This window comes from Hypanus sabinus, chromosome 21 (assembly GCF_030144855.1).
Source record: "Hypanus sabinus isolate sHypSab1 chromosome 21, sHypSab1.hap1, whole genome shotgun sequence".
NCBI lineage: Eukaryota > Metazoa > Chordata > Chondrichthyes > Myliobatiformes > Dasyatidae > Hypanus > Hypanus sabinus.
Window position 1 is genome coordinate 15,016,421 of NC_082726.1, and position 25,454 is coordinate 15,041,874.

Below are 25,454 nucleotides of genomic sequence, written 5' to 3' on the forward strand. Positions count from 1 at the left end.
AAATGCTGGAGGAACTCAGCAGACCAGGCAGCATCTATGGAAAAGAGTTAACAGTTGACGTTCCGGCCCAAGACCTTTCATCAGGACATTGAGCTGGTCTGGGAGCAAAGCTTTGCTGTCACCTATGTTGCTTGGTTTCACTTTGTAAGCAGTGATAGTATTCAAGCCCTTCCTCAGCTGTCGAGCATCCTTCAAGTCAAGTCAAGTCACTTTTATTGTCATTTTGACCATGTTACGAACCCCGTAACTGGGTCACTTACCAGCAAAGATAGAAAGGTCTTTTGAAGACCGATGGTACTATTTTTAACAGTATTTATTAGTAAAATACACAAAAATAATATCAATGCAAACATACAGATAATATAGGTCGTCAATACTAAATCTAAAAGTGCAGGTATAATAATAATCAATAAGGAATAGCTCTATCGTTGTCTAGGGGATAAATGTATTGTCCGATGGAAATGTAAAAGTCACTCAGTTCATGCAGGCTGCAGCCTTTGGTTGGAGAGGGAGAGAGATTTTTAGAAACTTGCCAGCTTTCCTTTTATGATTTCGATCCGTCAGAGTCTCGTTGGTGTGGCCGTTCACTTGTGGCCTCTCCTTTAGCTAAAGCTGTTCTTCCGTGGTGAGGCCACCAATCTCAGGCAAGGGAAGGACGCACACTAGCCCCCCACCGGCTGTCGCTATTAAACGCTGTCACGGGATTTCTAGCATTTCTCCTGGTGCGTCTCCTGGAGGGTCTGGTTGTTCCCCAGACCCTCTTTTATCCTTACTCACAGGGTCTCAGATGTCAATCAGGTTGGGATGATGCAATCCCTCAACCAGCCCACTCTGGTCATCCCCTGAGGGCTTCAATGAATAGTACAGTACTCAATACACAATTCCGTCTCCAAGAGACAATAGCCGTTATCAGGGATTTTTTGTTTCGCTGAGGCCAGGACACATTCCAAACCTTGAGGATTCTGCGTGTCTCTCTCTCATTTCCTGGGTCCCAGATCTGAATTAATAGCGATCTCGTGATTCTCAAAAAGGAGGGGGCGACTTTGTACCCTTCGGCCCCTCAGAGTTGTGGCACATTCATAACACCCCCTTCCTTCAAAGATTTTTACCATTGGTAAAAATGAATTAATACAGAGTCTTACAGGATTTTAGAATCTAACACAGTACAAAAGAGATTTTTTTCCACTACAGAGTAATACCGTTATACATTCAATTCAGCATCTAAACAGTTAGCGATTACATTGTCACTTCCTTTAATATCTTAACATCTTGTACCTTAATAAATTCTTGTGGCATCAGACTCCAATTTAATAACCACCTATTTTTATTCCTTTCCTTCAGCAGACAAAAACTAAAGAGTTGTGATCTTAGCTTACGTGTATATTACAAAAGTTCATGCAAATACTAATCTTTATTTTACTTTCAAACTTAACAGTCAATCTTCCATGGGGGTTGTCTTTATTATTCACATGCTTTGTCAAAATTCCTTAAAACTGGATCCTGTTATTTAAAATGGCATCCCGTCAACCCTCGCCCCTTTTCCAGTTAACTCCCACGTGGTTAACGTATACTAGTGTGGAATAGGCTTTTGCATGCTCCTTTCATAGGAGTTATTTTATCAACAATGTGTTCCAAACTTAGACCATTTTCCAAATTTCCACACAATTCTTTAATTTTAAGCAAGTTATTGGTTTTATTTTCAGGACCCTTCATGCTATTAGTTTTCAGTTTAAACTCTTGGTCCAAACATCATTTCAAATTCTGCCTTTTCACAGCACTCTCTTGAATAACAATAGCGTGTGGGGCACCTTTACATTCCAAATCAACCTGTAATTGATTCGCAGGCACCGTGTTACCAAGCCATTGTCTCTGTAGCCTGGTGGCTGCTTCTGACATCAATCCAGACTTTAAATTTTCTTCATTCAATTTAGGAGCTACACTTTTCCCTTTTCCTTCAATAATAATATTCACCTCACCACCTTTTATCTCCTCACTAACTTTTAACACACCTTCGAGCACAAACAACTGGGAATTCTCACTTCCCACTATTACCAAGGTTAACCCTTTCTTCACTGAACCAAGTCCATCTGACCAACAAGGACTGCATTCCTTTTCAAATGAATCAAATACCTCAGACTTTTTCTGAGCTCCATTACTAGGTTCAGTACCACGTGCATCCACATCTTGAACACACTCAAACGGGACATCTGCCTCTTCCAGGCTTTCAATACCCGTACCTTTTTCAAATTCTAAATTCCCCTGATCCTCCCAGCTACTCTCTGGGCAACTCCCTTCCGGAGTAAACTCAACCCTGCGGGCTGAAACAACCTCATCTGCCAAACCAGCAGACTTCTTCAAGGTAATGGCATCCTTTTCATCTAGGACTGCCCTCATTTCAGTGTCAGGAACACCTTTAGAATTTTCAACTTCTTCAAACAGTTCTGCCAAACCAGACAGATCATCCATGTCCAACCCTGGACCTTTTAACAGCCTTATCTGTTTTTCATCTTTACTTCGTGCCTCTATAAATTTCCTCCTGGCTAAGGGCAGGTCTACCTCCTCTCCCTTACTCTCTTTCACTTTCCTATTCTCCATTTTACCACCCTCTAAACCCTCTTGGTACAGCGTCGGTAAAAACATCTCAGCCAAATCGATACTGGCCTGATTTAAACTGGTCTCATCCTCAGCTGCCTTTCTCAACATGCTGCAAGTGGTCGCACATGTGGGATAGATCTTGGAATCTAGGGGCGGGACCTCAACACTTACAGGCTGGCTCGGCAGCTCCATGGCCGACCAAACGTCACCACCAGCTAAATCGTTACCCAGAAGGATGTCTACATCAGTTCTCGGGAATTCTGATCGCACCCCTATTTCAACTGGTCCAGATACCAGCTCACAATTTATAATGATCCTGTGCAAGGGCACCACTTCAGTCCCTTTTCCTATGCCCCTCAAAGCTACCTCTCCAGTCTTGCGACCAAAACCTAGTACCGTTCTGCTAATCAATGACAGCTCAGCTCCCGTGTCTCTCCAGATCCACACTGGAACTGGTATTTCTCCCTCTCTCATAGACACGGTTCCTTCTGAAATACATTTCACAGACCCTTCTCATACTCTGTCTACCTGGGGCTCTCTCGTCGATTTACTGATCACCACAGCACACCCTGTAGGGACTGCTGCTTTCCATTTTCCTGTCTCCTTCCTCGGAGCAAGGCACTTAGATGCAATATGACCCACCTTTCCACAATTAAAACCGGTCAAGCCAGGACCTCTCCTGCCATCTTGCCTTTCCTCCTCCTTAATTTTACCACTAGCTCCTGGCGGGATCTCTGCCTCAGCTGGCGGGCTTTCTCTACCCTTCCCACAGTCTCTCTGGTAACTTTTATTTGAGGAAAACTTTGTCTTGTGGTTAGGGCATATTCATCTGCGAACCTAGCAAATTCGGAGATGGACTTATTCCACTTCTCATTCAAATACATCCGGACATCATCCAAAACACAACCTTTAAATTCCTCAATCAGAATTAACTCCCTGAGATGCCAAAAATCTTCTTCCACCATTTTCTGCTGCACACCAACGATCCAAGAGCACACCCTTTTCATAGGCAAACTCTGCATATGTCTGATTCCACCCTTTCTTTAAATTTCTGAACTTTTGTCTATAGGCCTCCGGTACCAATTCGTAGGTCCGAAGAATGGCCTCCTTTACTTTCTCTTAATTCTCAGACTCCTCCTCCATGGACAACGCCGCATATGCCCGTTGTGCCTTCCCTTTTAACACACTTTGTAACAACGCCACCCACTGCTCTTTGGGCCACTTCTGACTCACTGCCACCTTTTCAAAATGCAAGAAATAACTATCAACATCCGTCTCCTCAAACGGAGGTACTAACCTAAACTCCCGACTAACATTAAACCGCTCCTCTCGGTCTGACCCTTGAGCTCTTCACTCTTGCCTTAACTTCTCCATATCAAAGTCATGTTGCCTCTGTTTCTATTTTTCAGCTGCTTCCAGCTGTTTTAACTGAATTTCATGCTCTCTTTGTTTCTCAGCTCTTTCCTGCTCTTTTTCCTTTACGGCTCTTTCTTTCTCTTTCTTGGCTTTTTCCTTTTCAGCTGCTTCCAGCTGCTTTAACTTAATTGAGCCTACCACCCTGGCAAGGGAGGACGCACACGAGCCCCCCACCGGCTGTCACTATTAAACGCTGTCACGGGATCTCTAGCATTTCTCCTGGTGCGTCTAAAGGGGTTGTTCCCCTGACCCTCTTTTATCCTTACTCACGAGGTCTCAGATGTCAATCAGGTTGGGATGATGAAATCCCTCAACCAGCCCACTCTGGTCGTCCCCTGAGGGCTTCAATGAATAGTACAGTACTCAATACACAATTCCGTCTCCAAGAGACAATAGCCATTATCAGGGGTTTTTTGTTTCGCTGAGGCCAGGACACATTCCAAACCTTGAGGATTCTGTGTGTCTCTCTCTCATTTCCTGGGTCCCAGACCCGAATTAATAGCGATCTTGTGATTCTCAAAAAGGAGGGGGCGACTTTGTACCCTTCGGCCCCTCAGAGTTGTTGCGCATTCGTAATAACCATAACTGCTGGTACAGTGCATAGTAAACATGAGACAGTGATTCAAGTTTGGTCCGGATTGCTACTTGACACGTGAGATGGCTTTTTGGAAATTGTACTTGATTTTCTTGTATGTAACATGGTCGCCAGAGCTGAATGTCACTAATTTGGGCCTTAGCAAGTTGCAGATCTCATGATTCATCCGGGGCTTCTGGTTTGGGAAGACTTTGAATGATTTTGTGGGGACACACTTGTCCATAACAGTTTTTCTAAGGTCCATGACAATGGTGGTGTATTCATTCAGATTCTGCGATGAGTTTTTGAACAGCCCAGTCTACCAACCCATAGCAATCCCGTAGCCAGTCCTCAATCTCCAAAAGCCACCTCTTTGTTGTCCTTATCTCTGGAACCTTTCTCTTTAGCCTCTGGCTGTAAGCAGGTAGGAGGAGGACAGCTAAGTGATCAGATTTCCCAGAATGTAGTCTAGGCATGGAACAATAAGCATTTCTAATCATAGTGTAACAGTGGTTGAGTTTGTTGGGACCCCTCGTGCTACAGGTCTTATGTTGATGATAATTGTACAGAGTTTTCTTCAAACAAGCCTGATTGAATCCAAACTATAATTTTAAAGGAGTCGGGCTAGGCTGTTTCTTGTTTGCTAATCACAGCATTCAATACATCAAGTGCTTTTATCATTTGCCTTTGGAGATAGATAAACTGAGATCAGGATCATAGTGGAGAACTCTCTTGGTAAGTAGACCAGTTGGCACTTAATCATCAGATATTCCAAGTTGGGGGAACAAGAGTGCAACAAGACCATTGCATCCAAGCACCACAAAGAGTTTATCACAAAAGACAGACCCCAACTATTTGCCTTCTCTGAATCAGCAGCCTGGTCCTTCCGATGTATTGAGCCCTTAGGTCCTCAATCTTGTTTTCTAGCATTTACTAGCTACATTTACTAACAAGATGCTAGTTAGAGGGTGTTTCATTCCTCAACAATTCACCCTCCTCCTCCCTCTCTTCTGGCCAAGGCAATGTATCTTCATCCGCTTAAAGGTACCATAGCTGCATGCTTGAGAGTTGAATCAGTCGAGTTCTTCAGAACATCACTAATTCATTAAGACAGTTCAAAATTATATTGCATAAGGGGAAATTACAGATTGCAAATTGTAGTGAGAGTAATTCAGAAGTATATTTAGAAGATTTGTAAGCAGCCTGCAATGTATCATCATGGTTTACTAATGCCATCTTGGAGTTAGTGATTCAGGCATATATCTTACACTAGACAATCACACACATGGACCTGTATCCACAACTGGACAGTTTTGGACTTGGACTTGAACTCTTGGAGATTGGGCTGTCTGTCCATCACTGGACAAGTGTGAACCTGGACCAAAATTCCCTACTGGATAATCAGAGAGCTAGACACAAATCCAACACTGGGCACTCATAGACTTGGACTCAAATTTTCCACAAACAGCTGCAGACCTGGCTACGTCCACTAATTGAGAGATGCGGAACCAGACACATATCTAAAGCTAGATGGTCAGAGGCACTGAACCGTTTACTCCGTGGGATGTCAGTGACATACTGCAGAGCCACATTCACCTCCAGGCATTCAGAGACCTGAATTGTTATGTGCCATGGTATACTGGACAGTCAGTCTTGTTGCCATATACAACACTCGAATTTTGAAGACCTATGTACATACATATGTACATTGACTAGATGTAGACTTGGACTTATATCCTCTGCATCAGTCATCAGTTAGAGGCATGCAGTCATGCTCATTATTATTTTTTCTCTCCCATTCTGTAGGGAACCCACATGAACTGTAACTCATCTTTTCCATTTAACATATCCACAGAAACTTTTATAGCTTGTCTATTTGTTTATTGGTTGATAAGTATTATATTCTACATTTGCTTTCCCTTTCAATGTTGTGCCCTCCTCTGGTGAAATGTTTCCAATCCTCAAGCTTACTGCCTTTCTGGGAACGATATTATTAATTTGATCTGGGATAGCTTGGTTCCTTATCTCCGCAATACAGCATTTCAGAAAAGTTTTCTTAAGTACTCAATGAAGTTATACCACATAGTTATAGATCATTTGTTTTATCTAGTATGTATTTACATTAAAGTCCCTAATGATTATTTTATTACCCTTGTTACATACACTGTCAATTTCCTGTTGTGCACAATGTTGTATCTGAAACCTGCCATTTGGGATTTACAGATAACTCCCATCAGTAACATTTTGTCCCTTGTTGTTTCTTAGCTACACTAACCTGATTCTTCTTGATATTCTGAGCACCTTCCTCTCTCTGCTATCTTAAACACATTCTTTACTATTGAGAATATCCAACCCCTTTTCCACTTTGCATTACTCTTCTGGAAGTTATGTATATGATAATATTTAGCCTACCCTGTGTCATTTTGGAGTCACTTAAAAGGTTTTTTGATGGCACTCATGTGTTTCTATTGGTGCCATTAATTCACCTATCTTGTTACAAATTTTGCCTGCGTGCAATTAAAGATCTTTCAATGTTCCCAATTCCAGTAATATTTTTACATTTACTGTATGCTGTATTCTTTCTCCCTTCATGTCAAACTTTGGCTGTACTTCCCTTTATTGCTTTGATTTTTTTCTTAAGCTCTTTAAGTTTCCCCAGACCAGAACCCAAACACTCCTTCTTCCTCATTCTCAACCCCTCCCCTCCAGCTTTTTATACTGGCTTTGTTCTCTCTATCTTTCAGTCAAGGTGAAGGGTCTTGACTCAAAACACTAACTATCTATTTCCCTCCATTAATCCTGTTTGGCTATTTGAGTTCTTCCAGCAGATGATGTGTTGCCCTAGATTCCAGCACCTACAGTCTCTTGTACCTCTCTCAACAAGCTACGAAGTTTTATCTATAGTCTTAGTTAGATATTAGTCCTGATCAGGTATGTGAAGCTTGTCTCAACAGGATAGCTTCATCTTTCCCCAGTGCTGGTGCCATTAACTAATAAATCAAAAATACATTTCTCCCACTCAGATCTTTGAGCCATTAATTCAACACTTTCTCAATTTGCAAGTGCTCTTGAAGTAGTCCATAGATTATTACCTTTGTAGCTCTGATTTTTTATTTGAATTCTTTTTGTTAGTATTTTTTTTTCAGTAGAACTTTTCCTTGTCTTGTTCTGACAAAGATCACATTGGGAATTTCTCCTCTCACTCCAAATTTCTTTTCTGCCCTTAGTTGTGTTTATGCCTAAAACCAAAGAGATAATACAAAATTGGGATTCATGGTTTCACCCACAGAGAACAATATTACTCACTCATAAACTATCCTCTATTACCATGACTTTCCTTACCTACGCTCGTTTTGAGGGAGAAAATGATGTGGCAGCGAGGAAGCCCATCCCACCTACAAATGACCAGGTGCTGTGTCTCACTGTGGCCAATGTGAGAAGAACCCTGTGCAGGGTCAACCCACGGAAGGCTGGTGGACCAGACAACATTCCTGGTAGAGTACTTAGAGGATGTGCAGACCAGCTACCAGATGTTCTCACTGACATCTTCAACACCTCCCTGAGCAGCGCTACCGTTCTATCGTGCTTCAAGGCCACCACCATCATCCCTGTGCTGAAGAAGTCTTCAGTGTCCTGCCTAAATGACTACCATCCCCTTGCACTCACATCCATCATCATGAAGTGTTTTGAGAGGCTCGTCATGAGGTACATCAAGACCCTGCTGCCCCCCTCACTGGACCCCCTGCAGTTTGCGTACCGACCCAACAGCTCAACAGGCGACACCATTGCCACCACCCTCCACCTGGCCCTAACCCACCTGGACAAAAAAGACATGTACTCCTGATGAAGGGTTTCAGCCCGAAACGTCGTCACTACCTCCTCCCATAGATGCTGTCTGGCCTGCCGAGTTCTGCCAGCATTTTGTGTTTTTATTTACGTTCAAATGCTGTTCATAGACTTCAGTTCAACATTCAACACAATCATCCCTCAGAAACTGATTGGAAAGCTGAGCCTACTGGGCCTGAACTCCTCCCTCTGCAACTGGATTCTAGACTTCCTGACTGGGAGACCTCAGTCAGTCTGGATCGGAGGCAGCATCTCCAACACCATCACACTGACCATGGGGGCCCCCCAGGGCTGTGTGCTCACTCCACTGCTGTTCACTCTGCTGACCCACAACTGTGCTGCAACACACAGCTTAAACCACATCATCAAGTTTGTCAATGACTCTACCGTGGTGGGTCTCATCAGCAAGAATGATGAGCCAGCTTACAGAGAGGACGTGCAGCGGCTAACGAACTGGTGCAGAGCCAACAACCTGTCTCTAAACTGAACAAAACAAAAGAGATGGTTATTGACTTCAGGAGGGCATGGAGCGACCACTCCCCGCTGAACATCAACGGCTCCTCGGTAGAGATCATTAAGAGCACCAAATTTCTTGGTGTTCACCTGGTGGAGAGTCTCACCTGGTCCCTCAACATCAGCTGCATAGCAAAAGAAGCCCAGCAGCGTCTCTACTTTCTGTGAAGTCTGAGGAAAGTCCATCTCCCAACCCCCATCCTCATCACTTTCTACAGGGGTTGTATTGAGAGCATCCTGAGCAGCTGCATCACTGCCTGTTTCAGAAATTGCACCATCCTGGATCGCAAGACCCTGCAGCGTATAGTGCGGTCAGCTGAGAAGATCATCGGGGTCCCTCTTCCCGCCAATATGGAAATTTATACTACACACTGCATCTGCAAAGCAACGGCATTATGAAGGACCCCACGCACCCCTCATACAAACTTTTCTCCCTCCTGCCATCTGGGAAAAGGCACCAAAGCATTCAGACTCTCACAACCAGACTAAGTAACAGTTTTTTCCCCCAAGATATCAGACTCCTCAATACCCAGAGCCTGGACTGACACCAACTTGCTGCGCTATTGTCCTGTTTATTATTTATTGTAATGCCTGCACTGTTTTGTGCACTTTATGCAGTCTGTAGTCTAGTGTTTTTTTTTTTCTGTGTTGTTTTTTTACATAGTTCAGTCTAGTTTTTGCAATGTTTCTTGTAACACCATGGTATGGAAAAACGTTGCCTCGTTTTTACCGCGTACTATATCAGCAGTTATGGTCGAAATGACAATAAAAAGTGACTTGACTTGACTTGACACTGTGAAAGTGAATGTAGCAGTATTAGGGGATAGGTTATGAACAGTATGAATGGTCCTCTATATCATAGTACTGTGGTCAGTTTGTTCATCTATTCGCAGACACTGTTTTAATCCATACAAGGTACAAGATCTTCACATCTGATGGACATATAAAATACCTGAGGCCTCTGCAATGATATCTGTGGATTCCCATACCTGTCCCACCAAGTGCTAGTTGACTGATGAGTTCTTTAGAACATAGCCTAAGGAGTGTGACTGCCTCGTCAACAAAGTCTCTGCTCCTCTGATTCATTGCAGTGTGTGAAACTCTGACTAGATCATTATTGCTGTACTAGATTCCACCAACTGCAGACACCTTCTCCCGATGGATTCCAATAGTTACCATCAACTCCCATACATTAAAACGGCAACATATCAATCACCCTGCAACACAGGTCTTAAAATATCTATGTAATGTAATCATTATTACATGCACTACACTCTTTCTGTAGCTGCTACACAATACTCTGTATTGTGATTTTTCTACTTTGATGTACTGATGTATGATGTGATCTGCCTGCATACAAAAAGTTTTTCACTGTATCTCGGTATGTGTGCCAACAATAATAAACTAAATCAAATTACGAGCATTCAAATCAGTCACTGTCACCCAAGACCTTTAGTGGTAAAAGTCCACAACAGACAGACCTTTTGTGCTAAAATCTCACAGTGCTTTTGGCTGTATTTACTTTCCAAGGTAACATCAAATAACCAGTTCTAGCTAACCTAAAAAACTAAAAACTACTTTATATCACTGTAATTACAAGTTACTTTATATCACTGATTTGGACCTCTGTCTTCCACTAGACAGGTCAACCTGGATGAAATCAGACAGTCAGAGACACAGGACTATATCTCCACTGGACATTTGGAGGTCTGAACCAAAATCTCCCACAGAATCAGTTCCAAAACCAGAATTTACTGTTAATATTCTACAACTGCTGTACTTCTTCAGGAGAATGTGGTCCTACAGCTCCTTTTAGCTGAATTACAGAGACTATAAAACAAAGGCAGGATGGTATGTGACTTAGAGGATAATATATCAGTGGTGTTCTACTGGTACACTGGAAATGATCATAGCTGTGGAAGGTGCTGTTGGAGTAGTCTGAGTTGAACAACTTCAGGGCACACTGCAGCCACTGTTTGGCAGTGGTGAAGAGAAGAAATGTTTAGTTTCAGCTGTGTGTTTCCTTACAAGGTCCCGAGGTTCTTGGAACTACATTCATCCAGGCAGATGGAAAATATTCCATCACACTCTTGACTTGTGTCTTTTAGATCGTGGAAACTCTTTGGGGTTGTCAGGAGCTGAATTACTCACCACAAGGTACTCAGCCTTTGATTCCTCTTGTAGCTTCAATGCTTATGGAATAGTTCCATATGAATCTCAAAGGCAACCCTCAATAAATTAATGTAAGGGGAAATGACAGTGGGGTGCTTTTAAATGCCTAGGGTAGATGATGGGATTCTACCTTGTTGGAGATTGGCAATGGTTGGTCTATCATGACACGATTCTTATTTGCCACTTATCAGCCCATTACTAGTAGGTCTTGTTGCATGCAGGCATGGACTGCTTCATTTGCTGAAGAGTTTGGGAGTGAATTGAATACTGTAAAATATCAGAGAACCTTCCCACTTCTTTCCTTCTGAAGGAAGGAACATTATTGAAGCAGCTGAAGATGGCTGCATCTGAGATACATTCCTGAGGAACTCCTGCAGAGAGGTCCTGGGGATTGGTATCTAACAAACACAACCATCTTCCTTGGAGCAACATATAACTCAAAAGAACTCCAACCATCAAAGAGTTTACCCGTTGCTTTCATTGACTGCAGTATTTTGGGGGTTTCTTAATGCTATATTCAGTCACATGATGCTTTAATGTCAAGAACAATTACTTTTACTTCCCCTCTGGAATTCAGCCCTTGGATCATACTTGGACACAGTCTGCAATGAACACTAGATCTGAGTGGTCCCATCCAAACCCAAATTGAATTGGTCACTCGTCGCACCCTCAAAGATACCTTCCATCACTTTGCTGACAGCTTACAGCAGACCGGTTAACCTGTACATTTGGAAATCTGAACCCATATATACAACTAGACAGTCAAAAATCTGGAACATTCTCACCACTGGGCATTTAGAAACCTGAACTTATCTACATCCTGAGGTTTGAACTTTACATTATCATCACAGACTCAAGATTAGAACTTTGGAATCAGATTATCAAGACACTAATGCATTCCAAGCAACAATTATCAGGCGCTCTGCCATTCCCAATGACTTGTAGGCTATCAGTATATTGTTTGGATTTGCACATCCTTTAGTTTTCTTAACAGACTTTCAAGGATCAGCTTAAAGGCTCACCTGAAATTACCTCTGCCAGGACATTAGTGCCAGTGTTTACATAAAATGACAGCACAGTGATTATTTATTATACTTTGCAGAATGTGTTAGCTTCAGTGAGCAAACACTAAACTCCGTGACTGAATGGTAGCCAAACTTTCCAACCCATCCTATTAAGAGAGTGCAGCTGATACCAACAGTAATCAGCTTCACTATAAAGCAAGAGACACAGATATCAGCTCATGTACCCTGTAAAAATGTGATTGAATCATCCACTTGGTTTAACGAATGATGATTACTACACTAATCTCATTGCCAGGGCTGACTTTGCAGCAGTATAAAATGAGTAATTTAACTGTCTGGCCTGCTAAATAATCGAATTGCCACCGTGGAGCTGATTCATGGCTTTATATCTCTTATGATTAAAATAAATCCTCCATCAGCTTTCGCCAGACAAGACATTCTTTATGTTGTTTCGTGACACGAAGCATTTCAATAGTTAGTTGCGCCAAAGCAGTGTTAAAGATCGCATCCTGAAAGGCAAATCTCACAGAATGGAACTCAATTTACTCAATACTGACACATTTTTGATATATTTCTACATCTACTGTGCTCACCATCAGCTTCCCCAGGATTATATACAGTACTGAATTCTGAAATATAACTTGTTTTTCATATTCTGTCCTAGTATGGCTTGTTTCTTGCATGAGGGGAGATTAGGTAAATAGAATCTATACCCTCCTAAGTTTAGAAGAATGAGAGTGATCCCATTTAAAATTCTTACAGGTTTGAACAGGTAGGAATTGAGATTCTCAAAGCTGGGACAGCGAAAACCAGGGCTCAATGCATCAAAATAAGGAGTTGGCCATCCAGACTAGGATGTGAAAAAAATTCCTTCTGGTAAAGAGTAAGGAATCTTCGGAATTTAATTCTCAGGATGTTTTGCCGAGCACCAATGTTTCAGTTTGAGTTTCCAGTTGTTCATCACTTCATCACTTCATCCCACTCCACTCTCATTAACTGCCTGTGATCTCCTGCACTGTCCAGTGAAGCCCAATGTAAGCTTAAGGGACAATGCATCATCTTCGCTCTGTGTACTTTTCGGAAAATTTACTACTCGATTCAATAATTTATTAGCCAGTTCCACTTAAGTATGTATATCAATCTGTAATCCTAATTTAGTTCTCTTCATAGATATTGTCTGACCAGCTGGACATATTCCCCTTTTGTTTCAGTTCTCTGTAATTGCTCTGACCTGTATGTCGCACCTTTACATGCCACTTTGCTTTATCCTAATTAATCTATCGGTAATAAACAGTCTATTACTATAGCAACCCTGCCCTAGACCTGTTAGTGATAATTACATTCATCCCTCCCCCACCCTCTGCAAATTAAAACTAACCTGTTTTGAAAGGCCTTCAATGAGAAACTGTAATTAGAAATTAGTTATGCTGATGATCTCACCTTCGAAACTGTAACTGTAAGAACCTCCCCCTCTTTAGACTCTGTCTGTATATCTCACCACCACAGCATAATCAAAGACCCCCACCAACCCTGACGTTCTTCTTTTTCCCTTGTTCCACTGGGGAGTAAGATACAAAAGCCTGAAGGCACATAGTACTAGGCTCGAGGACAGCTTCTATTCCATTGTTAATCAGATTCTTGAACAGACTTCTTGTATAAGATGGACATGACCTCACAATCTACTTTGTTATGATCTTGCACTTTATTGTTTACCTGCTCTGCATTTTCTCAGTCACTTTTACACTTTGTATGACATTATTATTTACTTTGTTCTATTTCAATGCGTTTTGTGATTAATTGATCTGTATAAACAGTATTCAAGGCAAGCTTTTCATTATATATTCATACATGTGGTAATAAATCAATACTGATAATGCCTGAACCTCCAAGAGGATCACAACCTTGTTGTGGTTTTGAGGTTTGTGTGCCTCAATGACGTGGAGAGCTATGTTGGCTGGAGTCAGGACATTATGCTTTGGGTTTTGGTAGAGTCACCCATGCCAAACAGGTCAAAAGGTAGAAGCCAGACTCAGAGTGGTCCATCGGTCCTCCAGGTTCAGGGGTTCAGCTCAGGGGTAACCACCCTGACTGGTCAAACAAAGTTGTTATGGAAGAATTCTTTCACACCTGAGTGCGATGGTATTCCTGAGACTTGCATGACTGACAGTAGTGAAACCAAGAGGAAGCTACTGATACGATGAAGGAAGCTCTGAACACTGCCAGAGATGGAGGACCTTCATCACTGCCCTAAAGGCCAGTGGTGTAACGGGCAGTAAGATAATGCCTAATGAATACTTTGGTCTCCTGTGTATGCAATTTTTCATTTTTAGTAATTGATTACCTTGTTAATGTTTGTGGGATATGCTCTGGATTCCCTGTCTCACTGCTTGTGGTGCCTGGTGATTATGAATAGCATTATATGAATGCAATAGCCTGCTTCCTGGTGACTGGCCACTAAAAGTGCAGCAGTTAGTGCTGCTGTTGCACAGCTCCCAGTGACACAGGTTCAATCCTGACCTTGGGTGTTGTTTGTTTGGAGTTCGTGTGTTGCTTCTCTGTGTCTCCTTGGCTTCCCCAGGTGCTCAGGTTTACTACATCCCTAAAACCAATAGATAGGTTAATTAGTTTCTATAAATTTGCCCTTAGTGCATTTGAGTGGCAGGAGAACCAGGCGAACTGATGGACCTGTGAGAAAAATTAGATTACTGGGAAATCAGTAGGGGAAAGGGACTGATGGAAATATTCTGACAACTGGCAAAAAACTCAATTTATATTATGTTGTAAGAAACATTAAAATTATCAGCATTTTTGTGAATTCCATTCCCCAAGTGGCAATGACATCCATTTTGTTACACTGGCTCTATAAACTGAATAAGCAAGTGAGTAAGCTTTGGTCTTTGTGCATGGAACCTTCCCTATTGACAAAATTCAGCCTGAGGTTGGCTTTATTGCCAACGTTGGATGGGAATCTCTTGGGATCCAGAGATTATCAGTCTTATACCACAATCGCTGCTGGATGCTCCTTACTACATTGGTTACACAGCAGGTGAATTAAATTAGCATTATCCCTTGATGTATTAATTTGTTTCTGCTTCACTTGAAGCTGGTTTGATTGCAGGCGGGTCACTTTCAAAGGTTTCAAAAATTCAAAAATTCACTTTCAAAAATTTCTCCTCTTGCTGCCTCACTGTGGAGTCCACACGGCTCACGCCTATTAATCTAGGAAATTGAGAGGGAAGGTGGGCTTTCAGGTCAAGACTGAAAATTTATTCAAAGCCTTCAGCCTAACTCTACCCACCAGACAGATTCAATTACTAAATAATCAAATCCTTCCACACTGCTGAGCAGTGAAAACAAGAGATAACGTATATAATGACTCAAATATAAAAGGATAGTCTAGGGACTATTAAAACCTAATGCATCAAAACATCTCATTAATTACAATGTGCCTGAAATTAATGTACTCTTGGATTATTACAGGCCATATTTCTTATTTATTACATTATCAGGATTACTTAAGCCCTGCAGCTAAACAAATAACCAGCAAATTGGAAAAAAATTATGCTGTACACCACAGGATTGAAATGGCTCCCTGGAGGTGATAGAGCAGCTGGTAAAAGGTTTAATTACAGCTGAAATGCCATGGCAGGACATAAATTGATATCCCTTAAGCCAGCTGACTCAGCAAGGACTGGAATCCTCGTAAAGTTGTGATAAAGGGCAGCTTGGCAGAAATCTGTTGGCTCTGAGAAACATAACAATATCTTGTTCACTAATCTGAAACTCCTGGAATATCTGCAAACAGTGATTCTCAAACCAGCATAACATCACGTTAATGTACAGATAAAGATGCCTCCAGACTTGCACACTTCTTCTTTAAATCTCATTATAATAAAGTCCTTCAGCCACTTCTTCTGAGTGAGAAGCTGCAAAGGATGGGTGTAGACAAATCCACCATCTCCTGGATTACTGACTACCTGACAGATAGACCACAGTTTGTATGGCTGGGTAGTTCTCTGTCGGAGATGGTGGTGAGTGGAAGTGGAGTGTCTCAAGGGACTGTCCTGTCTCCATCTCTGTTCACACTGTACACCTCAGACTCAGTACAAATCTGAGTCTTGTCACTTGCAGAAGTTCCCTGATGACTCTGCAGTGGTTGGGTGTATCAGAGGTGGGCAGGAGTTGGAGTACAGAGGACTGGTGGACAAGTTTGTGGTGTGGTGCGGGAGGAATCACCTGCTCCTGAATGTGGTAAAAACCAGGGAGATGGTGATTGATTTTAGGAGGAAGGCAAACGTGACGGGTCCTGTATACATTCTGGGAGAAGAAGTTGCGGTGGTGGAGGAATACAAATACTTGGGTGTTCACTTCGACAACAGACTTGACTGGAAAACCAACACCAAGACTGTTCACAAGAAGGGGATGAGCAGACTCTGTTTTCTAAGGATGCTGAGATCCTTCAAAGTGTGCAGCTGGATGTTGGGGATCTTTAACCAGTCTGTTGTAGCGAGTGCAGTCTTCTTTATGGCTTTATATTGGGGAGCAGCATCGGTGCTGGAGATGCAAAAGGACTAAATAAACTCATCAGTGGTGGAGAGGAGGTCACTAAGCAAACTGTTATCCATTATGGACAATTGCACAAACCTGCTCAATAAGCAATGGAGCACACTTTCAAACAGACTTATTCAGTTCTGCTGTCACAAGGATTGTTACAGAAAATCTTTCCTACTAAATGCAATAAGCACATAAAACAGTTCATATCTGTGTGACTGGAGAACACACATCATAGTACAATCGTCTGTTTTATTATTTCATACATTATTATTGCACATGGTAATTCATTTTTGTGTATATTGTTATTCTGTACTTTATTATTAGTTAGGTCTACACATCGTGTGTTTTTAAATGTTGCTGCTGTAACTAAAGAATTTCCTGCACAGGATCAATAAAGTACTTATTATTATTAAGACATAAGTCTCAGATTTGAGTGTAGTGAGAATGTGTTAAACCCCAAGTAAGTCATGAATCAGAGGGTTGAGGGTTATGGCAGTTCGGAAATACTCATGACTGGGCCCCAGTGAATAAACATTCTGGGAGTCAGTAGGTTTTAGAAAGGCTGTAAAAGCATCACGAACACACCGTTCTATGAATTGTGTTTCTATGTATACCAGTTTGCGATCACGTGGATGTGCATGCACTACGCACATAGCATATTGTGTGTACTCATTATAAAGTAATTATATTTTTAGGAACATTTGTGACAGCACAATATCTCAGCAATGTTGCAATAGCCACAATACTTTGTTATACTTATGATGAGCATATGCTTAAATCTCAAAGATGGAACGTGACTCCTCTTATTAAGAAAGCCTATGAGTTCTACTTTGGGTGTAAAATTGGTGACCAAAACAAAGCCTAGGCTCTTCATATTTGTTGCACAACATGTGCTGTCGATCTTAAAGCTTGGCTCAGAAGTACTTGCTCAGAGGTCAATGCCGTTCACTGTCCTGATGATATGGTGTAGAGAAGGAACATGTGACAGACTGCTACTCTGTCTGACCAGTGTGTCTGGTTTCTCTGCTAAAAGCAGGAAATCCACTGAGTAACCCAGTCTCCCTTCTACCATGAGATCTGTGCTCCAGTACCAAAGCCACTTGAGACGTGGCATCTAGAGGAAGCAGATGAAGATGCGATGATGTACGAGCCAGGAATGGAAAATGACACTAATACTGACACAAATTTTGAACCCTTTATTTCGAGTAAGCATCATCTGATAACTCAGTCTGAGTTAAATAACCTGGTCAGTCTTGGGAATTACTGGGTTCAAGACTGCAAGGATGGAATCTGCTGTCACCAGGAACAAACATTTCCATGAAGATTATTAATAATTAAGGCAGATGTTTCCCAGAATAAGAAAGGCATTTTTGTTGGTCCAAAAGTCAAACAGGTCATCAATGATAGGCAATTCTAAGAAATTCTAGTGGGGCTGGAGAAAATCACATGGAAGGCATTCAAGGATGATGTTGAAAATTTTCTGCCAATTACAGAGCACCAAACTATGTGCAGCTGGTTAACAACAATCATCAAGCATACAAAACCATGAAGTGCAGCATGTTACCAAAAATTTATTTCCTGCATTCCCATTTAGACTTCTTCACTGCAAATCTTGGCACTGTCAGTGACAAGCACAGTGAAAGTTTTCACCAGGACATTGTGGTCATGGAGAAATGCTATTAGGACAAGTGGAATCCTTCAATGCTGGCTGATTATTGTTGGACACTTAAGCAAGAAACTTCAGACACTTAGTACAAACAAAAATCATCAACAACACATTTTTAGCTTAGTTGAACTTTTGTAAAGCGTCAATGTTGTTAATGCGATTAAACAATTACATTCAATAAAAACTAAAGTCCTGTTTCTCCAAATTCCTATGTGATGCACATAGTTTGAAATTATACTCATGTTCAGCTTCAAATGGTCTATCATAACCACAGAAAATTTCTGAGGAAGCAACACATTTGAAAAAAATTGCTGTCCAATGCTATTATTGAGATGGGTGTTGCTTGGGCAGAGGGCAATAATAGGCTTAGGTTTCACATCAGTATACTTTCACCTATTTGTCCTCCTCATATCTCATCACTATGTCATCCTGGAAACCCTCATCTCTGAATTACAGATAGTTTAAGCAAGCACCTCTTCAGTTCCTCCAGACTACCATATCCTTGTAAAGCCAATCCTTTACCATTCTTATTCATGAAAGGAAACTTGGCCAGGGAGCAGAAGAAAATCAAGACATCAATAACGAAGTCACTCCAGCCCTTCATTTCAAAAACTCAGACAGTGACAATAACAATGCTGGACAGTGTAGTACAGCCAAAGCAGGTGTCATCGAAAACATGAATAACTCAGATGCAGATTCTGCTGGAGAGGATTTACTCAAAAGCTTGGCAAAGTTCACGAGCCACAGTTAGCTCTCTTTGACCATGGAACAGCAGAATGCAACTGGGAAATATTGCTAATATATCAAGCATCTGTTAAAACTCCAGTAAATAAATGTTTGCGGCCTTAGATGCCATAATAACGACTGACAATGCAGTCCTTGGTCTACTGTGAAGTTAGAGGTGTGGCTGCAACAATTACCAATATACAAAATCAATGCCCTCTGCGAACTGCAAACAACCCTATCAATTCCCGGTGAACGTCAGGTAAGAAAAGTGCCCAATGAATATTCTGGGCTGATATCTCCTCTCAGGAGGTCTACTTTCTCTTCTCCTTCTCCTCTGACTTTAAGAAGCTTGTTCTACTTTTCCATCTTCCCCAGAGGAGATTTCTCATTCCAAAAGGAAGACCCAACTAGTGTAACTATGGTTGGAATATAGTTGTGTATCTGATTATTTATTTATTTGGTGATACAGTGTGGGGTAGGCCCTTCCAACATTTGAGCCATGCCGCCCCAGCAACCCCCAATGAACCCCATTAACCCACTACCTTCAAACCCCAAACCCTATTAACCCATTACCTTCAAATCTCCAACAAATCCCATTAATCCACTACCTTCAAATCTCCAACAAACCCCATTAACCTACTACCTTCAAATCTCCAAATCCCATTAACCCACTACCTTCAAATCCCCAACGAATCTCATTAACCCACGACCTTCAAACTCCCAAATCCCATTAACCCACTACCTTCAAACCCCCAAACCCCATTAACCCACTACCTTCAAACTCCCAAACCCCATTAACCCACTACCTTCAAATCTCCAACAAATCCCATTAACCCATTACCTTCAAACCCCCAACAAATCCCATTAACCCATTACCTTCAAATCTCCAAATCCCATTAACCCACCACTTTCAAATCCTAAATCCTATTAACCCACTACCTTCAAATCCCCAACGAATCTCATTAACCCACGACCTTCAAACTCCCAAATCCCATTAACCCACTACCTTCAAACCCCCAAACCCCATTAACCCACTACCTTCAAACCCCCAAACCCCATTAACCCACTACCTTCAAACTCCCAAACCCCATTAACCCACTACCTTCAAATCTCCAACAAATCCCATTAACCCATTACCTTCAAACCCCCGACAAATCCCATTAACCCACTACTTTCAAACCAAAGGTATAGCTAATGACACGCATATAGGTCCCAGCTATGCCTGGCTTTTTGTTGGCTCCATGGACGAGTCCATTTTCCAAGACCACACCAGTATCATTCCCAAACTCTTTCTACGCTACATCGATGACTGCATTGGTGCTGTTTTGTACACTCATGCAGAGCTTATTGACTTCATCAACTTTGCCTCCAACTTCCACCCTGCCCTCAAATTTACTTGGTCCATTTCCAACGCCTCCTTTCCCTTTCTTAGTCTCCTTGTCTCTATGTCTGGAGACAGTCAATCTACCAATATCTTTTACAAACTCACTGATTCTCACAACCACCTGGACTATACCTCTTCCCACCCTGTCAGTTGTAAAAATTCCATCCCCTTCCCTCAGTTCCTCTTTCTCCACTGCATCTGCTCTCAGGACGAGGTTTTCAATTCCAGATCTAATGAGATGTCCTTCTTCTTCAAAGAAAGGAGCTTTCCTTCCACCACCATCAAAGCTGCCCTCATCCAATCTCTTCCATTTCTCGCACATCTGCTCTCACCCCACCCTCCCACTGCCATACCAGGGATAGCGTTCCTCTTATCCCCACACTCCACCCCACCAGCCTTCATATCCAGCACATAATTCTCTGTAACTGTAAATTTTCTCCAACAGGATCTCACCAACAAGCACACCTTTTCCTCCCCACCTCTTTCTGCTTTCCGCAAGGAATGCTCCCTATGTGACTCCCTTCTCTATGCGTCCCTCCCCATTGATTTCTCTCCTGGCACTTATCCTTGCAAGCGGAACAAGTACTACACCTGCCCCTACAGCTCCTCCCTCACTACCATTCAGTGCCCCAACCAGTCCTTCCAGGTGAGGTGACACTTCACCTTTGAGTCTGTTGGGGTCACCTACTGTATCCGGTGCTCCCAGTATGGCCTCCTGAATATCGGTGAGACCTGACGTAGATTGGGAGACCATTTTGCCAGGCACCTATGCTCCATCTGCTAGAAAAAGCAGGATCTCCTGGTAACCACCCATTCAATTCTACTTCCCATTCCTATTTGACATGCCAGTCCATGGCTCCTCTACTGCCATGATGAGGCCACACTCAGGGTGGAGGATCAACACCTTATCTGGGTTCTATCTGGCTAGCCTCCAACCTAATGGCATGAACATCAATTACTCAAACTTTCAGTAATGGTCCTCCCTCACCACTCCCCATTCATGTTTCCCTCTCTCCCCTTATCTCCTTCCCTGTCCTTCACCTCCCTCTGGTGCTCCTCTTTCCCTTTCTTCGATGGTCTTCTATCCTCTCTTATCAGATTCCCCTTCCTCCAGCCCTTTATCTCTTTCACCAATCAAGTTCACAGCTCTTTACTTCACCCTTCCCCCCTCTTCTGGTTTCACTATCACCTACCACCTTGTACTTCTTCCTCCCCTCCTCCCACCTTCTTACTCTGACTTCTCATTTTTTCCCCAGTCCTGATGAAGGGTCTTAGCCTGAAACATTGACTTTTTAATCTATTCCATAGATGCTGCCTGGCCTGCTGAGTTCCTCCAGCATTTTGTCAGTGTTTCTTTGGATTTCCAGCATTTGCAGATTTTCTTGTGTTTGTAACCATATCCTAATCAGTGGATATCTGACAATGACCAACTAACCTACCCGGTACGTCTTTGAATGGTGGGAGGAAACCAGAGAACCTGGAGAAAACCCACGCATTCCACAGGGAAGATGTACAGAGACTCCTTACAGAATGCCACTGGAATTGAACTCTGAATTCTGGAACGCCACAAGCTGTCATGCGACCCGCCACACTACCATGGCGCCCCAAGTGTAGAACACTTGAAAGTCCCAGCAGCTACAGGAAAACCAAGCTGATCAGACTTGGCCTTTCCTGTTGAAATTTATGAAAGGGAATCCCCTTATATTCAGTTAGAAGTAAGTCTCTCTGACTGCTTTACTTCCACGGGTGATGCCTGACCTCCAGTGCACCATGAACTTAATTAAGTTTAAGTTCACACTTCAAATATCTGTAGTATTTTAGATACTGTTTAATATTGTCTGCAGATTGAGGTTCACCTTCAGTGTGATAGCCCAGTCTTTGTCTACCTGAAGAAAGGATTAGTTAAAAATTAAGACCTCAAAGTTTCCAGAGGAGCTAGTAGTTCACCATGCAATGATGCTTGCCTTCCTGTACGCTTCTGAGATGTGGACAAAGCATGAAGCACTTCAAAGCACTAGAGAGATATCACCAAATCTCAGTTACCAAGAGCACAGGAGACTGCACATTCTGAAACCTGGTGCAAAAACATAATGAGTTGTGGGAGGAAGTCAGTGGGTTGAGCAGCATCCGTAGAAGAAAATAGACAGTTGGTGTTTCAGATCAAAATCATTCATCTGGAATGAAAAGTCAGAGGAGAGATAGCCAGCAGAACGAGATGAGGCAGAGGAGTGGGGAAAAGCCCGGCAAGTGAAAGGTGGATCCAGGTGAGGACAATTTGATTGGCAGATGGAATCAGCTGTAAGGGAAGAGTGGGGAGAGCAACAGAGGCTTGGAAGTGATAGGTCGAAGCAACAAAACTCTGCAAATTATGGAATCTGACCATGAAGTAGGGTGAAAAGGAACCAAATAAGCTACCAAAGAGTTCGCTGGACCATTTTACTTTTCTACTTTTATTGCAAGCAGTTTTAAATCCAATAAACTGCAGTTTTTACAAGACTGAGCAAAAGACATAGGCATCCCAGCTATAAGTATGTGCCTAAGACTTTTGCATAATACTATATTTATCAATATAGAGCAGAAAGCAAGTTTGTAAATCCGGCGGGAGCAAAAGATGTTGGGAATGGTGAGAGTGGAGCACTGTGGGAGGGGTGCAGGTGTCAGGGAAGAAGTGCCAGGAGTGGGAGGTGGTGCGGGTGCAAACACACCCAACACTGAGACACGAGGCACGGTCATTTGATTCCTAACAATTGATTTATTGATCATTACTGAGTGTCTCGCTGCTGCTTCCTGCTCTGTCCACACATTCTTCCCCCTTTCCAAACCATGATTCCCCTCCCCCCATACCCTTCCCACTCTCAGTCCTCAACAGGGATAGGTTGACTCACATATGTCGTGAAATTTGTTTTTATTTTGCAGCAACAGCAGTATAGTGCAATACATAAAATTGCTACAGTGCTGTGCAAAAGTCTTGGGCTCCCTAGCTGCAGTATGTATATGTGCCTAAGACTTGTTCACAGTTCTGTATTTCCATCTTATTCTCGGACTATCACTAAAGAGTAAAAGGGAAGCATATGTGTCTGTTAAAATTTAATATTTATACTAACCAGTGCACAGTGAATAGAACCATTAAATCTGATCATTGATAATTGATAAATCTGATAATAACAGATATCTGGTATCTTCTAGCCTAGGTGCCACCTTCCAACTTCAATGTGTGACAGTCTTCTGAATAAAAACAAATCAGAATAAAAACAAATCAGTGCAATTGATGGGCATTTAAACACAAGTGAGAAGTAAGGATTGGCAGAACAAGTGAGTCCTGCAAAATTCACACTCGGTCTCAAACAAATGGTGCCAAGGAAGCATTTGCTCCATGAGCAGCCGGTTCCAAAAGCAGACCCATGGGAATCACATGGCCACACAAGCCCTACAGAACTGCTTTAAACATTGAGCTCAATGTCAAAAGAAACACAAAAAGCTGGGTTCAGTGAAGTGACTTTGAAGCTATTAGATTCTTGTAAAAACAACTACGCATTGTTAGTTTTTAGATAGAAGTGTTTGCACTTGTACAATTCACATGCTAGTTTTGAAGTGTGGCCCCTGACATAACCAGTGTGTGTCCAAGCTTTCACAAATAGCTGTAACATAATGACCAGATAAACTGTTTTACTGATATTGATTGAGAAATAAATATTGACTAGGATACAAATGAGAACTATCTCAGGATATTTTCTTTCCAGCTGGGCAGCATATTGTCCTCAGGTTAACATCCTATCAGCCTTCCAGTACAGTGTTTCCTCAATAACAATTAACATTAACTCCATATTCAACCACAAATTCTAACATCAAACAAAATACCCAGGCAATCCCCAAAATTATCCTTAACCCTCACATCAACCTCTAACTTGAGTCCGAAAACTGTAAAAGAAATGAGCCAGTGCTTTCCCTTGGGAAAGGATTATCTCTAAGACCCTTTGATCTGAAGGAAATAATCCTTTTGCATGACCTCTTGGTTCTTTCTTTATGCCAGTTTCAAATCTATACTACTCTTGACCCTATAATTTCATGGGTCTTAATTTTGCTAACAAACCTTTCTCTTGGATTTTATTGAATGCCTTCTGAAGGTCTAGGTGGACATCTTCCTTCTTGGATTAATAAGAAAAGTTTAAAATGACATCTACCTCTTCTTTCTTTCCATATCCCTCTTGATTGCTATCTTCAAGCTTACTCTCTCCCATGACCCAGCTCTTCCATCCTTAAAACCATTCTTATTAAACTTTAGACTGATTTAACTTCCATACCAGGTCTCTATCAACTCCTTCTTAAGCCCATCACCCCTTATGGGCCACTGACAGCAGCTCACCAGAGTCCTTGGTCCTGGGGCAGTCTTTCAACTTTACAGGTGTAGCCATTCAAAAAATTGTCCCTGTCCCAGGGATGAAGTCTTTGGAGCTTCTGTTGGCATTTCTGTGCGTAGGGTTTTTATGGAATGAGATTGCTAGCTCTATGCCCAATCCTCCTCCCTTCTGCAGTCAGGCAGAGTTAGGTCTCTATCTGCTGATGTTCTTAATGATTCTCATTGCTACAATACTGCCGTCTTTCCACACACCATGCCCCCCTCTAACCTCCCTTCATCATCACTCTAAACAAAACAATCTTTAGCTTTCCTATCTGCAAACTGTTGTCCTTTCTCTCTAAGTGAAAATGTTGGGAACTCTGTGCTTGTTCTTCCAGGAACATGTTTGAATCCATGCCATTTGGTTTCCATCCCTACCATGGCTCTGGCCAGCTCTTTCCAGGTACACCAATGGCATGCTATGAGTGAAGAGGGTAACCCAAGACTCATCCTTCTCAACAGCCTGCAGGCTTTACCACATCACCTCCTGTTAGCCAGATTGTAAATAGTGAAGAGGCTAGCTAAAGACAGCAAAAGACATGGATTAGCTAGCTGAATGGGAATATAAGTAGGAGGTGAAATTTAAT

General features: G+C 42.2%; 1 protein-coding gene across 5 annotated transcripts in view; it reads right to left on the reverse strand.

Annotated features, from left to right (window-relative positions):
* Positions 1-25,454, reverse strand: part of cib2 (calcium and integrin binding family member 2) — a 114,178-nt gene that overhangs the window by 47,033 nt on the left and 41,691 nt on the right. Inside the window, exon 1 of one of the 5 annotated variants that reach the window (XM_059946024.1) lies at positions 7,678-7,769. The exons of the other annotated variants lie outside the window; for them this stretch is intronic. The gene's annotated coding sequence lies outside the window, so the exon portion shown is untranslated. Of the gene's footprint in view, positions 1-7,677; positions 7,770-25,454 lie in introns of those variants that run through there. 5 annotated transcript variants of the gene reach the window in all.